Raw genomic sequence first — 13489 nt, 5'->3', positions numbered from 1 at the left:
CCCAATTCAACTCTAAAGATTTTCAGGAAGCCAAGGGAACTTGGTTTCAAGGGGAGCAGTGGCTGCGACATTGACTCTCTACATTTGGAACTGCCCACGCGAAATCTGCTTGACGGCTGTTTTTTTAATAATTTCGGTTTGCTGAATTGATGTGTGGTGGCGGAAATTCTACTTCTTTTCGTTCTATGCTCCTGAAGGCGAGATATACTGATACTCCGATTAGCCATGTTCTCTATTAGAAGGGCAAAAAACAAATAGAAAATTCATACTGTTAATTCGTTCTGGATTTAAACTACTGTGAAGGTGGATGGGTAATGATTTAGTTTGATTTTAATTTTTGTTAAAATTATAATCAAACTAAATTTATACTACTAAAATTAAAGGTAAACTATTACTCATTAATTTTAAAAATTAAAAATTATAACTAAACTATTCAATTTCAATTTTAATTATTATTTTTTTTATTTAATCCATACCAACAAAAAGAAACTCTTGCAAATAATATTTTTAATTTTTTTTGATAACTTTACAATAAATAAAAGATAAACTCTAATAAAGTTATTTTGTTCTTACATAAAATTACTTTTTTCTTGTATAAAGTTACAAATTAACTTCAAACTTCTTAAATATAATTATTTGATTAATAAAAATAAAATAATTAAAGATTATATTTTATTTTTATTTATTAGTTACTTATAAATGTTAAATATTTTATATATTTATAATGTATTAGTTAAAATACTTGTAAAAAAATACATTAGTTAATATATATATTATGTATATATGTAATATATTAAATAAATAAATATATATTATATATGTATATTCGGTTCGGTTCGGTTTGGTTAGATTTGGATCGATTACCCACACATTCGATTTAGCTTTGATTTGTATTTAGTGTAAACCATAACCAAATCATACCCATTGAAACAGTGTTCGAATTTTTTCCAAACCAAATCATTATCCAGTCAAACGATTTTTAATCGCATTGACCGATTCAATTCCCCATAATTTTGGTTGCAATTTCCATCCCTATTTGCAACTAAGTTAACACAAACTTTTACTTGTTTGATACGTGGCATAATTTGTGAAATATTGTTAGAGGTATCGGTTGTAATTTTTGAGGAGCAGAGCTTGTGGGGATGTGAAACAGATGAAAGGGCAGAGTCGCACGGTGGTTTAACCGAAACAGCTTGTGCATTTTTCCTCGTTCTTATCGAATTGTCCCCCTCTAGAATTGCTGCGTCCAATTCCATTTTGAATTCAAGTTTGTATCATTTTGATGACATGCCAATGAATTATTTAGGGCAGTTCGATTTATATTTTGTTGTATGAAGGGTTTGATTATGTTGTTTTCATTTCATTTTATATATTTTTATATTATATTTTACTAGAGCGGTGACTAGCGTAACTTATATGGGATTATTGTCATTGATTTTTTTTTTAAAAATATTTTATAAGAATTAAAATAAAAACTAATTGAATGATTTTAACACCCTCAGATAATACAATCAACTACAGGGTTATTTTAATGAGTAAAAAGGTTACGAAAAACAAACCTGTGCTTCCGTCTTCCATAAAATACCTAATGGAAGCACAGCGGGCGGGTGATCAGTTTTATATTTCCTCTAATACGGAACATCAGTTGGTCAGTTCTGTTTAATTTCTCTATCTAGGACGCCTATTTAGCAATTGGTACTCTTTTTAACAAAATGTCCTCTCTTAATACTCTCAATAAAATAAGGATTAGCTTGTATGGACAGTCCAGTTAATCAAGAAGAGGGCACAAAGTGTTTTCTGTTGTGAATTTTGGACCAAGATCGAGAATCGAGTCTCGCAAGCGACAGCGTGAGATACCTCTCTCCAAAGTGAGGGGGCTCCTTGTGAACGGTAAGCTCAGATCTAGCCACTACGTCCGACTGGATTACCATAATTAACCCCCCATCCTGTCAGGCCGGGCATGGGAGAGTGAACGATTTCACTTTTTAAACCAATAAAATAAGGACTAGCAAAACGTTCTCTCTTGATACTCTCAATAAAATAAGGACGAAGTACTCTTCTTCAAACAAACGCACGAGTAACCACTCAGGCGAACTAAACCATAATTAAACTAGAACAAACAGATTATGGAAAGTTGAAACTGAGATTGTTGAGAGCTTAGCCCAGAAATGGGAAAGCTCCTACAAAAATAAGCGTATGCCGCAATCTGCAGCGAACGCACGGTATTCTTTAGTAAAAGGCGAAAGAATAGTTCGCTCTGCGCTCACTGCCCGGCTGCGTGGTTCCCTACTTCTCGTTTGGTTTGTTTTGTAACGGCACTGAGTGATTGCTTGTTTCAAAATTATGCGATGTGGGACGAAACTAAATATATTAGACTGGCATACATGCTTGCAGAACCACCTCTGTTCTGTGGGACTTCTTTTGTTTTCTGTGTTTGCGTGAGGTAAGAAGAAATGCAAAACTTATTTGAGCCCAGCTTATGTCTAATTTGAAAGAAATTAAAAAACATTGTATTCTTTTATGCATTTGATTTGATTTGATTACTCTCATTCCTTGCTAAGACCATATCCACAGAGTTAATACAATTATACAAATATATGCATTTTTAATTAATTGGCTAAAAGAATTAATGACACATCTGTGAGATAATTGTGACAAAAAATTGATAGAAAATAAGTACTAGGGCACACCCGGGGTGAATTGGTGATTTTAAAAAGAAATGTTGTTCTTCAATAATTTTTGCAATACAAAGGAGTGTTCTAAGAAATAAGTGAGGGATGGAGAAAATCTAAAAGAAAATTAAATCAAACAATCACACAAGAATATAAGGATATATAGTGATTTAGTTTATTCAAGTCTAATCCACTACCTTAACTCCTTGTTCAAGATTTTTTTTAACTCAATCCACTAACATCCCTTATTTAAATCAAGTAAGTCCTCTAGTCCAAAGACTAGGAAAGAATACAACCTCCTATCATTTAAATAGACCCTCAAGTTCTACAAGCTCGGAACAAACGAACACAACAATAAAATGAGAGTTCTAAGAGTTTGACTTCTTAGTTACAGGTTTTCTCAATAAAAATACAAGACTATAATAGAGATAGATACAAGAGAAGCACAGTCTTTTCACTTGAAACGAGAGAACAAAAGAAATTGAAGCTCAATCACTTCTTAAGCACTTGGTAGTTGAGTATTCAATGATCTAAGAGCTTTGAATGAAACTTCAACTACCTATTTATAGTTGATGGAGAAATAAGACAAGAATTTGATTGTTAGTGGTAGTTGAGAGCATTAAATGCGTTAAAAAAACTAGTCGTTATGAGAACTTGCGAAACAAATTGTTGACAGAATAAGAAAGTTAGTTGACAGTTACAACATAAAAGAATAGACTTAGTGGACATATGAGATAGGCTGTCGACAGATACGTTTGCAAGCATTCTGTCTGTCGACAGTTTCATAAAAAAGATATAATATGCTCTCTATCAGTCGACAGTTTCCTAGAACATTCTCAAGCTATTTTCTTTAAAATTGTCGACCAATAATCTAGAACACTTCTCAAAATAATTTCTATAAATAGCAAATGATTATTTCTTGTAAATTCAATGTCCAACATCAATAGCCTTAACTAACCACATATACTTTGGAATTTATTTGGATATTAATAAACTGAGAGATTTAATTCTAAAGGCATTTGTTAGATTTGTAACTATACATATATACTTTGATAAATGATTTTGATACTTTTAAATAGCTTGCTTGGAATGTTTTCATCATCAAAACCATAACTAATCATAAGAGTAAAAATATTTATCTATCAATAATTAATTGAGACTTTTAATTTAACCGTGATTAAAATTTTGAATTTGATTATGATTAAAATGTCAAATTCGATTGTAATTGCTATTTATCTAATTTGAAAACTTATCTTCTTATCTCATCTTTTGATAAGAATATAATTTTTTGTATACATTTATAGATGAGATTTAGATCTATAAATATGTGTCTAATTCCTAAAATTATTATAGTAATATCACTTTTATTGTACCAATATCATCATCATGATATTTTATTCGTTCTGCTATGATTTTTTTTAATTTAAAGTTTTTATGTTAAAATTTGTGTTCATTTATGTGATTGATAGTTTACTTGTAATTTATTTTCGATCCAAAATCATAACCCCTCACATAGCATCAAAAGGTGATTGACTTGCAAAGAAAAACAAAATAAAGCATTCTCAATTCTTCTAAGTTTTTGAGTCAAATATGAAAGAGTATAAAGCTTTTGCCGTCAGTTCACCATTTTGGAAACCTTTGAATAGGTTATGTACTGATGCTATATACCACTACCACCACAAATACCAGTCATATACAAATGTTCAAATGAAATGCTTATTGTTCTTTTCTAGAATGACAACCTCAATTTTTTTAAATGAGCGTTTGGTACAAGAGAAATTTTTAAATTTTTAAGATTCATTGTAATGCCCCGTTTTTCGGGCGCATTATAATTTGGGACAATTTTGGCATCATTCCTCAAATCCTTCCCAGAATTTTCATTTATTTTTCTCGAAAGAGAATCATTATACACATCAAATTGCGGAAGCTAGAATCGAATCTGATATCTTAACATTAATCATATCTTACATCATTATTTCTCAAAATATTCAGATTTCAAAGTAACAGAACTTAAATACATGGGTTATATAATGTACATTTCATTCCTCATGCACTCTGCTAAGTGTCATTTCATGTCTCATTCGACCTCATATCTGCTACAATTTCCATCTGAAATGTTTGAATATTCTAAGGGCAAAGCCCAAGTTAGATGATGAATCATCTAAGTAAGAGTACAAAAAACATATTTCATGTATGAATGTAATGTCTTACTCATCATAAGGGTTAACTGCACCCTTCATGCTACTCACCATTTTTGCGGCCATTTCTTTCGAAACCGGGGTGTATGGGTGCACCATTGGTAAAGTAGCGGTGCCAGTTCGTACATATGCATTTCATAGCATGTCATGTATGCAGTCTACGTGATGGATACCTATCAAAGCATGTCAATATGATGAAAGCATTCATGAGGATCGGAGTTTGAAACATAAATCACCTACAACCAACAATTTTCCATAAAACTAAATCCAGTTGGGAAGTACCACTTACCTTCTCAAACTTATCCAGCTACATCGATATTCGTGTCGTGCATTGTCTCGATTTGCGTGCAAATCTCAAAATTTGTACCAGTTACTTCAACTTAAGGCTCAAAGTATCCTAAGCACCATATTCATTTAAATAAATATTAAAATCTATTTTTCATAATTTCTTGCATTTTCTTTATTTTTCTCTCTATTTCTTCCTATTTTTTCTCAATAAATCCACACTAAATATTTATCAAATATTTTCTCAAATATTTCACTATGAAAATTCATAAAATAATATTCTTGAATTTCTAAAATTTTCTAAGGAATTTTACTCACCTTAACTCAGCCTATCTGACTTTCTCGGTATACGTGCCACATCCTCAAAATGCGTATCCGAACCATTTTTCTTGCCAAAATTTTTGAAATATCACCGAAACATAATTTCCTATTTTTTAGAATTTTTCTAGGATTTTTCCCATCATTTTCTGTTAAAGTTGTTTAGAGTATAGGCAAATGAAGTATTAAATAGAAGTTGTATCCTAAAACTGTAATTAGTAAAAGTTATGGGGTGAAACTGTAAATATTTATATCTTCATAGGGATATCCACCCTCTATTATAAATAGAGGGCAAGGGGTAGAGAGAGAGAGAGAATTCTCAGTTTTTCCTGTTTGTAAGACTACTGGCCATCCTCTTATGTGCTGAGTGCGGTGGAAAGAAGAGATCAAGATTGTGAGAAAAGTGATTCTTGGAGCGATCTGGTGGAAATCTCTTTGGTTATTTTCATTATACTTGGGAGCACTGTAACTGGAGGGAGTAGGGGACTTTGTACTGCTGTAATCACTCTTGGTTTCTAGTGGATTTGTCTCGGAGAAAAGGCTGGATGTAGGATTGCTCTTTGTAGTCTGAACCAGGATAATTCTGTGCTTCTTGGATGGTTTGATTGTTCTTTTCTCTCATTTCTTTTCTGTTTTCAATTGCTGTTAAATCTATTCTGTTGTGGTTTGATTTCTGGGTGAGGAGATTAGAGAGATTGGCAAATCTAAGTCTTGAATCGGTTTCTAAGAGCTCCTAAACATAACAGATTGGTATTAGAGCCAAGAACCCTAGAAATCTTTAGTTTTAATCCCTGTTATGGCTTCCGCACCTTCTTCCGCTAGGTATGACATAGAGAAATTTGATGGATCAAATGATTTCGGTCTATGAAAAATTAAAATGAGGGCGCTGTTGGGAAATTTAGGATTAGAAGAGGCTTTAGAGGCAGATCAGAAACTGCCCGAGAATGCCTCTGAAGAACAGAAGAATGATTACAGTAAGTATCGGAAAGAAATCAACAAGAGCGCCTATAATACTCTAATTCTAAGTTTAGGAGATAAAGTTCTTAGGGAAGTTTCAAGGATGGAAACGGCTGAGGCTTTATGGTCTAAATTAGAGAGTTTGTATATGACAAAAACCCTATCAAATAGGTTGTATCTAAAGGCAAAGTTTTTCACATTCAAAATGCAAGAAGGGCAGAAACTGAATAATCACATAGATGAGTTCAATAAAATATGTCTTGATTTAGAGAACATAGATATTAACTATGATGAGGAAGATAAAGCCCTTGTATTACTGCATTCTTTGCCAAAAACATATGAAACCTTTGTTGATATATTAAAACATGGTAGCGAAAAGTTATCCCTAGAAGATGTTTTTGGAGCATTAAACTCTAAGGAGTTGCAACAGAAAGTAGAAGGAAAATCTGCTGGAGATGTCCTTACTGCTAGAAGTAGGACTGAAAAGAGAGAGTTTAAATCAAAGGGGAAGTCAAGAAGCAAGTCTAAAAATGGCAAGAAACAGTTTAAGTGTTATCATTGCCATGAAGAGGGGCATATTAAGAAATTCTGCCCAAATAAGAAGAAAGAAACCCAGGAGGAAACCAACCCCGAATGCTCAAGTACCATGTGTGGCTTTGGCTATGAGAGTGCGGATGTCCTATAGTTTTTTCTAGGTATGCAGTAAAAATAGCATAGGTCCTAGGGTTAAGGTGTTCTTCTCATAGGAAAAGGGTATTTACCCATAGAGACATGGTGGAGGGGGAAATGGTTTGTCTAGGCATCAAAGTAAGGTTAAGGGATTTGGAGATGGGAGAAATTAGGAAGCATGGTGGAGCTGTTCCAGAATATTAGAAACTGTAAAATATGTCCTTGTTTTAATAGAAAGCCTAATGTCCTTAAAAATAATTAGATAGTGAGAATTGGAGTCCTAAGAAGTTGCAAGGATCTCTTAGAGAGATGGTAGCAACCCTCAAGAATGGAGGTTATGTGGTGCATGTTTGCATTTATATGTGGATAAGCTGTAGCCTCTAAAGGATAGCCTATGATAAGGTTAGGCTGTGTCATTTGTTGAGGATGGCTCACAATGGTGAGCAAGGTCTAGGAAAGGTATCTAAGGCTAGCGATATTAGGGGAAGGGAAATTTGCAGGTGTATAGGAATAGAAACCAGGTAGTTTGTCTAGGTCTCCAGATGTAGCAGTAAATCCCATTAGAAATCAGTTTCTAGGATCTAGGGTGACCTATCTAGGCTTTGTCTCATAGTGGAGCTAGGTGAAGTGTACCTAGTGAAGATGATGTGTTCCTAAGGAATTCCCAAGCATATATGAGCTTGCTGGAATTTAGGAAGTTTGCTGGAAATTGCTTTTGGTGTGAAGGGTTAGGTGTGTGGAGTTGTGTAATAGGTATACCTAGGTCTCCTAAAGCTAGGGTTCTTACCTATGAGGGAAAACTCTACTAATAGGACATGGAATTAGTTGATTCCATGGCCAAGGGATGGAATTTGGAATGCTGGCCAGCAAGGAGAATCCTTTGGGATGTCCTAAATCTAACCTATGAACCAGGGTATAGCAATAGGGAAATCTGGAAAATGTTTTTTGATCAGATTCATTGTGTAAGCTCGGGCTGAATTGTGAGGGGGAGGAAGCTAGTGTTTAAGATAGCTTTGGCTCTTGCAGTGAGGGTCCTTGTAATCAGTGAGAGGGAAAAGGGCATGTGCAAGGGTTGTCTTGTATGGTGAAGCCCTTGGTTAATCGAAATCTAGATTAAGCAATGAAAGAAAAGGAGGGTCATCTTGTAGGTAATGAGCAAGGGAATAGAAGGTCTAGTGCTGCCTAGGATGGGTAGTGATAGGTCTTAAGTTAGTTTCTAGTGAGGTATGGAATGTTGGGTTTGACGAATGCTTAGGCTCAGGTTTGAGTGCTAAGAAGCAGGCTGAAAACAGAATCTCTTGTATAAGAAGAGGTGATGCACTCTTGTCCTAATGAATGGCATGGAGCCATGTAAATTTGGGGAGAATCTTGGACTTAAATGGTATATCCCTTAGGTTAAAGGGGTGGAGTGTTGTTGTAGTGCTTATTTGTAAATTAAGGAAGTGCTGGGAAATGGGAAAAGTCTAGGGAAATGGCTAGACATGGCCATTGGTTATAGCAGCACATGAAGGCTTAATTTGGGTCAAATAGGTGTCACTAATCAGCTAGTATCCATGGAAAATTAAGAGAGAAATTGGTCTTATAAGAGTAGCCTAAGGAATTAGAGGTTAAAGGGAAAGGTAAGCAAGGTTTATTGCTTAGAAGGTCTCTCTATGAGTTAAGTAATTCCTAAGCCAAAATATTATAAGAATTGGAGTTTCTTATGATGGTCCAAGGGGTTAAAATTGAGTGCATAGGAGTAGCTGTGTCAATTGCAATGGTATGCCTAGGAAGAGTGAGGCAGCTTCATTGATAGTTATCCAATGGGAATCTCAAGGTGTAGCTGAGATGTTAATTCAGTGTTTGAGATTGTTGGAAGGAGGAGAAGCTGGAATGATGAGGCATAGAGATTGGAATAGGGTTTTGGACAGCTTATGGCAGCCTAGGTTACCCTAGTCTTAAGCATATCTTGGTAGACTGGTAGGTAGATAGAGCAGTCCTTTGTCTGTTGAAACAAACATAAGAAGGGAAGACAGTGGTAAAGCCTAAAGGCCAGTTTTGGGAGCTAGGAGGAAGTCTAACAGTGTTTAAGGCCAATCCGGGTAAGGTGAACTGTTGATGTGATGCTGTGTAAAAGTTTGGACCCTTTGGGATTAAGGAATAACATCATATATGGATTTGGTTTATGGTGGAGCGTGTCTAGCTGGAAATTATGCATTTAGGGTGTATATGTTGCATTTTGTATGCAGTAGGATCCCTATAATATAGCCTAGGCAGGAGGAGTTGAAATCAGCCAATGGGCAGTCCAGTTGGCTTAGTTTCTTAGTCCCACCATGGAGTATATCAATCAAGTTGATGTTAGGAAAAGTTATTCATTAGGAAATCCCTTGAGGAGGATAATATCTAATGAGAGTTGCAGGTTTAGTTATTGCAGCTGAAATTTATCCAAAGGTGATCCATTGTTATGTTTTACAGCATTGATATGTTTTCTTTGATGTGTTTGTGTTTTTTGAGTGATCAGGTGCAGCAGGAAGATCCATGTGAGAGCAGGTCAAGTTCATCTATTGGAAGACCAAGGTTTTGATGGATAAAGGTTGAAGTATACTCAAGACAATGGTGGAGAATTGTTAAAGTTGTCTAGAGTATAGGCAAATGAAGTATTAAATAGAAGTTGTATCCCAAAATTGTAATTAGTAAAAGTTATGGGGTGAAACTGTAAATATTTATATCTTCATAGGGATATCCACTCTCTATTATAAATAGAGGGCAAGGGGTAGAGAGAGAGAATTCTTAGTTTTTCCTGTTTGTAAGACTACTGGCCATCCTCTTATGTGCTGAGTGAGGTGGAAAGAAGAGATCAAGATTGTGAGAAAAGTGATTCTTGGAGCGATCTTGTGGAAATCTCTTTGGTTATTTTCATTGTACTTGGGAGCACTGTAACTGGAGGGAGTAGGGGACTTTGTACTGCTATAATCACTCTTGGTTTCTAATGGATTTGTCTCGGAGAGAAGGCTGGATGTAGGATTGCTCTTTGCAGTCCGAACCAGGATAATTCTGTGCTTCTTGGATAGTTTGATTGTTCTTTTCTCTCATTTCTTTGCTGTTTTCAATTGCTGTTAAATCTATTCTGTTGTGCTTTGATTTCTGGGTGAGGAGATTAGAGAGATTGGCAAATCTAAGTCTTGAATCGGTTTCTAAGAGCTCCTAAACATAACATTTTCCTATTTTCTTTTCTTTTCTTTATTTTTTTTTCTTCTTCTCTTCTCCTCATTCTTCTTCCTCTGCACCGCGCCTGCAACTCCTTCACACGCACTAGCTCCATGTGCGCATAGCTCCTGCCGCCACCACCTGGCTCCGCCAGCCACCGTTGCTTCTAGCCGCCTCTCGAGCTTCCACTGAGCACGAAGGTTGTCGCTGCACCTTGCTGGGCCATCGACTTGGCCGCTGCCCGCCGCCCCAGCCAGCTCGAGCTTGCTGGAAGCTTGTGCTCGAGCTACCATGGCCACGCCTCCCTACCTCTCTCTCTTTCCCAGCCCAAGCTCGAACTCTCTCTCTCTCTCTTTCTCTTTCTTTCTCGCATTTCTTGGCCTTCCCCAAGCTCAATTCCCCGCCTCTTCATTCTCATTCTTCCCCATTTTTATAGCTATCCGAGCGCCCCAAACCTGCCATATCCATCACCTATTGCATATATTACACTAAAGTTGCCATTCGTTTGCAGGTCATGGAGTTGCAGAGGGTATGAGTGAGTTGCAGAGATGTGGCCATTCTTTTTTACGTGTCTGCACGCGTAGATATATATATATATACATATATAAATTATATATTACACTTTAAACTAAGAAAATTACACATTTAACTCTAATTTTATTTCTATTTCATCTATGCAACTCCTTAATTGCAAGTATACCCTCAAATGTCAAATTAAATTGCATTACAGTATAAAAAATGCACGATTAATAACTTTAAAGTTACTCGAAAATGACGATTTTGTCTCAGTGTCCTTACTGGGTTATCGTTTCATCTTGAAACCACTGAAGGGTTACTCATTACGTAAAATCGGAGCCCCCCTAGGGTTCCATTGATTTCCCGGGAGTCTCCTACAACGATTCGATTTTACAACCTAAATGACAGCTGCATTTTAGGTATATTGAAAACTGTTCCCGATCTGATTTCTTTTGATACCATAAATCCTATCTCGGGATGCTTATCAACGCCGTATCATTTTCCTTAAACAATTTCACTCTGAGGCATTCCCTGCAGTCGATTCGGTACTTATAACTACTATCAAACCAATTTTTTGGTATTTTAAATTTATCGAAATTACGTGATAATCTCGTACGAACATGGGGTATTACATTCATGATTCTCAGGATATATATAATTTTATATTTGATTAAATTTAAATATTCTAATGAATGTTAGGTATTCTTTTTTGAAAATATTATATTTTTTTATTTGGTTTAAATGTAATATTTCTAAAAATCTATGTTTTCTTTCAAAATTATCTTTATTTAATTTTTTGTTTAAAAATAATAAATTCTTTCTAATATATAAAATATTGAGACCCACAACCTTTTAGGAAGTTAAAAAATGTCATGTTTTTACACATTATGTATATATGTGTGTGTATATATATATATTAATACGTGTGTGTATATATATACATATTTGATGTGTTTTATATAATATATTATGTATATATATATATATATATATATTTGTAAGAAACAAGTTATGATAAAGATAATCATGAAAATGTTATAAAGTTATAAGAGGATAAGGAGTGTTTTAAACTTTTTATTTGATAAAAACTTTTTCAAGTTTATGGGAATTCAAGATTTGCAACCCTCTATTAATTTTTTTTTTTTGTGAAAAAAAAGTTGGTTAAAAATAAATTCTAGAAATGTTATTTTTTCAGAATTTTTTTTTAAAAAAGTTGTATCAAATATGAGAATGTAAATTTCCAATTTAATATTTTTAAAAATCTAAAAACTTCTCTTTTACCAAACTCCCTTTAGAGTGGGAATTTCCTTGGCAAGCATCTGCTAATAACTTTGAATCTTTTGTCAACTTGGCGCATCTGCAACAATGAACCATCACTTGCTCCAGATTTCTGGCAATGAATCTTTTGTCAAGTCCTATGTGACCAGCAGCTATACATCTAAGTTCAATAGTTCTCAAATAGCATCCATATCTCATGTTGTTGTTCATATATATATAGGAGTAATCTAGTAGGAAAGACTTGGATGCAAGGATAAACTTTCAATTGGCGAACAACCAAAGTAAAAGTCTTAAGTCATTGATCTTCGAGCTCCAACTAGCTCTGTCAAGGGCACCACAAACCCATGGCTTCACATAAAAATTCACGTCCTTTCAATTACTTTATATTGAAATAAATGAAAAATAGAACTTAAATTATTTGTTTTATTCTAGTATGTAGGTGAAATTTTTAATCAAAAAAATTGAGAATTGAAACTTTCTCATGTTTTAGATGACACCATGAAAAAAGAAAGATATGACGCCATGATGTAGCAGTGAGTTGCACTCACAAGCCAATGGAGCTCGAAAACGCATCAATCCAATACATCCACAGTATAAGAATCAATATAATATTGCACAGAAAGGTTAAAAGTGAAGCTGATTAGAAAGGAAGTTCATGCATCCCAGCTAAAAAAAAAAAAAAAAAAAAAGGGGTTAGTTCATGCATCAGTAGTATAACATTTACTTGTAGAATGAAACTCAATGACTAGCTTCAATTAATCCAGACTCCACTCCACAGATAGGGTAAAAGTAGAATACGCTGCTGAGTCTGTAAACTATGCAAAGTGGACAGCTACTTATATAACCGTCTCATTTGAGGAACTCAGATTTTCACATGCATTCATTTCTTAGTTGCCTATAAAGCTCCATCAAAATACGGGCATGTAGTTCTAATATTGTGATGGTTAGAGCCTTCCATATTGAATAGGGATACAAGCCAGCCAAATTAGGCATCACATGAAGCTTCGAGGCCTTAATCTTATTATGTGAAATCGACTATCTCCGTCAGTTAGTTACTAAGAAAAAGAAAAAAAAAAAGGTCAAAAGTAGTCAACCATGTAGTCACAAATTTAGGCATCTGTTTAATCCTATTTTAAAAATTAACTAGACTACTCTTAACAGTTAAAAAATGAATATGAATCAGGTTGGGGAAAGAAAAAAAAGGCACCCATAAGACTTGCTCCCAGTGGATAATAATTAGTGACTGGTGAGCCCTTTTACCTTGCTATTATTCAAACAGTGCACTCCTTGTTTGGATGCGAATTTTATCCTATTATATCCCAAGAAATATCATCTCTAAGAATGTTATTAGTCGAAAGAAGAGCATTGAGAAAAGAATTTAAAAATGCCTTAAAATATAAAGAGAAAACG

At 34.6% G+C, this 13489-nt stretch overlaps 1 non-coding gene across 1 annotated transcript; it reads right to left on the bottom strand.

Moving 5' to 3' along the window:
• Positions 1-2159: 2159 nt before the first annotated feature.
• Positions 2160-2276, bottom strand: LOC127802960 (U5 spliceosomal RNA). Its single transcript, XR_008023407.1, has one exon. It is a non-coding gene; the product is annotated as a U5 spliceosomal RNA (small nuclear RNA).
• Positions 2277-13489: the final 11213 nt, after the last annotated feature.

The sequence above is a fragment of the Diospyros lotus genome, chromosome 5 (genome assembly GCF_014633365.1).
Source record: "Diospyros lotus cultivar Yz01 chromosome 5, ASM1463336v1, whole genome shotgun sequence".
Lineage (NCBI taxonomy): Eukaryota > Viridiplantae > Streptophyta > Magnoliopsida > Ericales > Ebenaceae > Diospyros > Diospyros lotus.
This window is presented reverse-complemented; position numbering and strand designations above follow the sequence as displayed.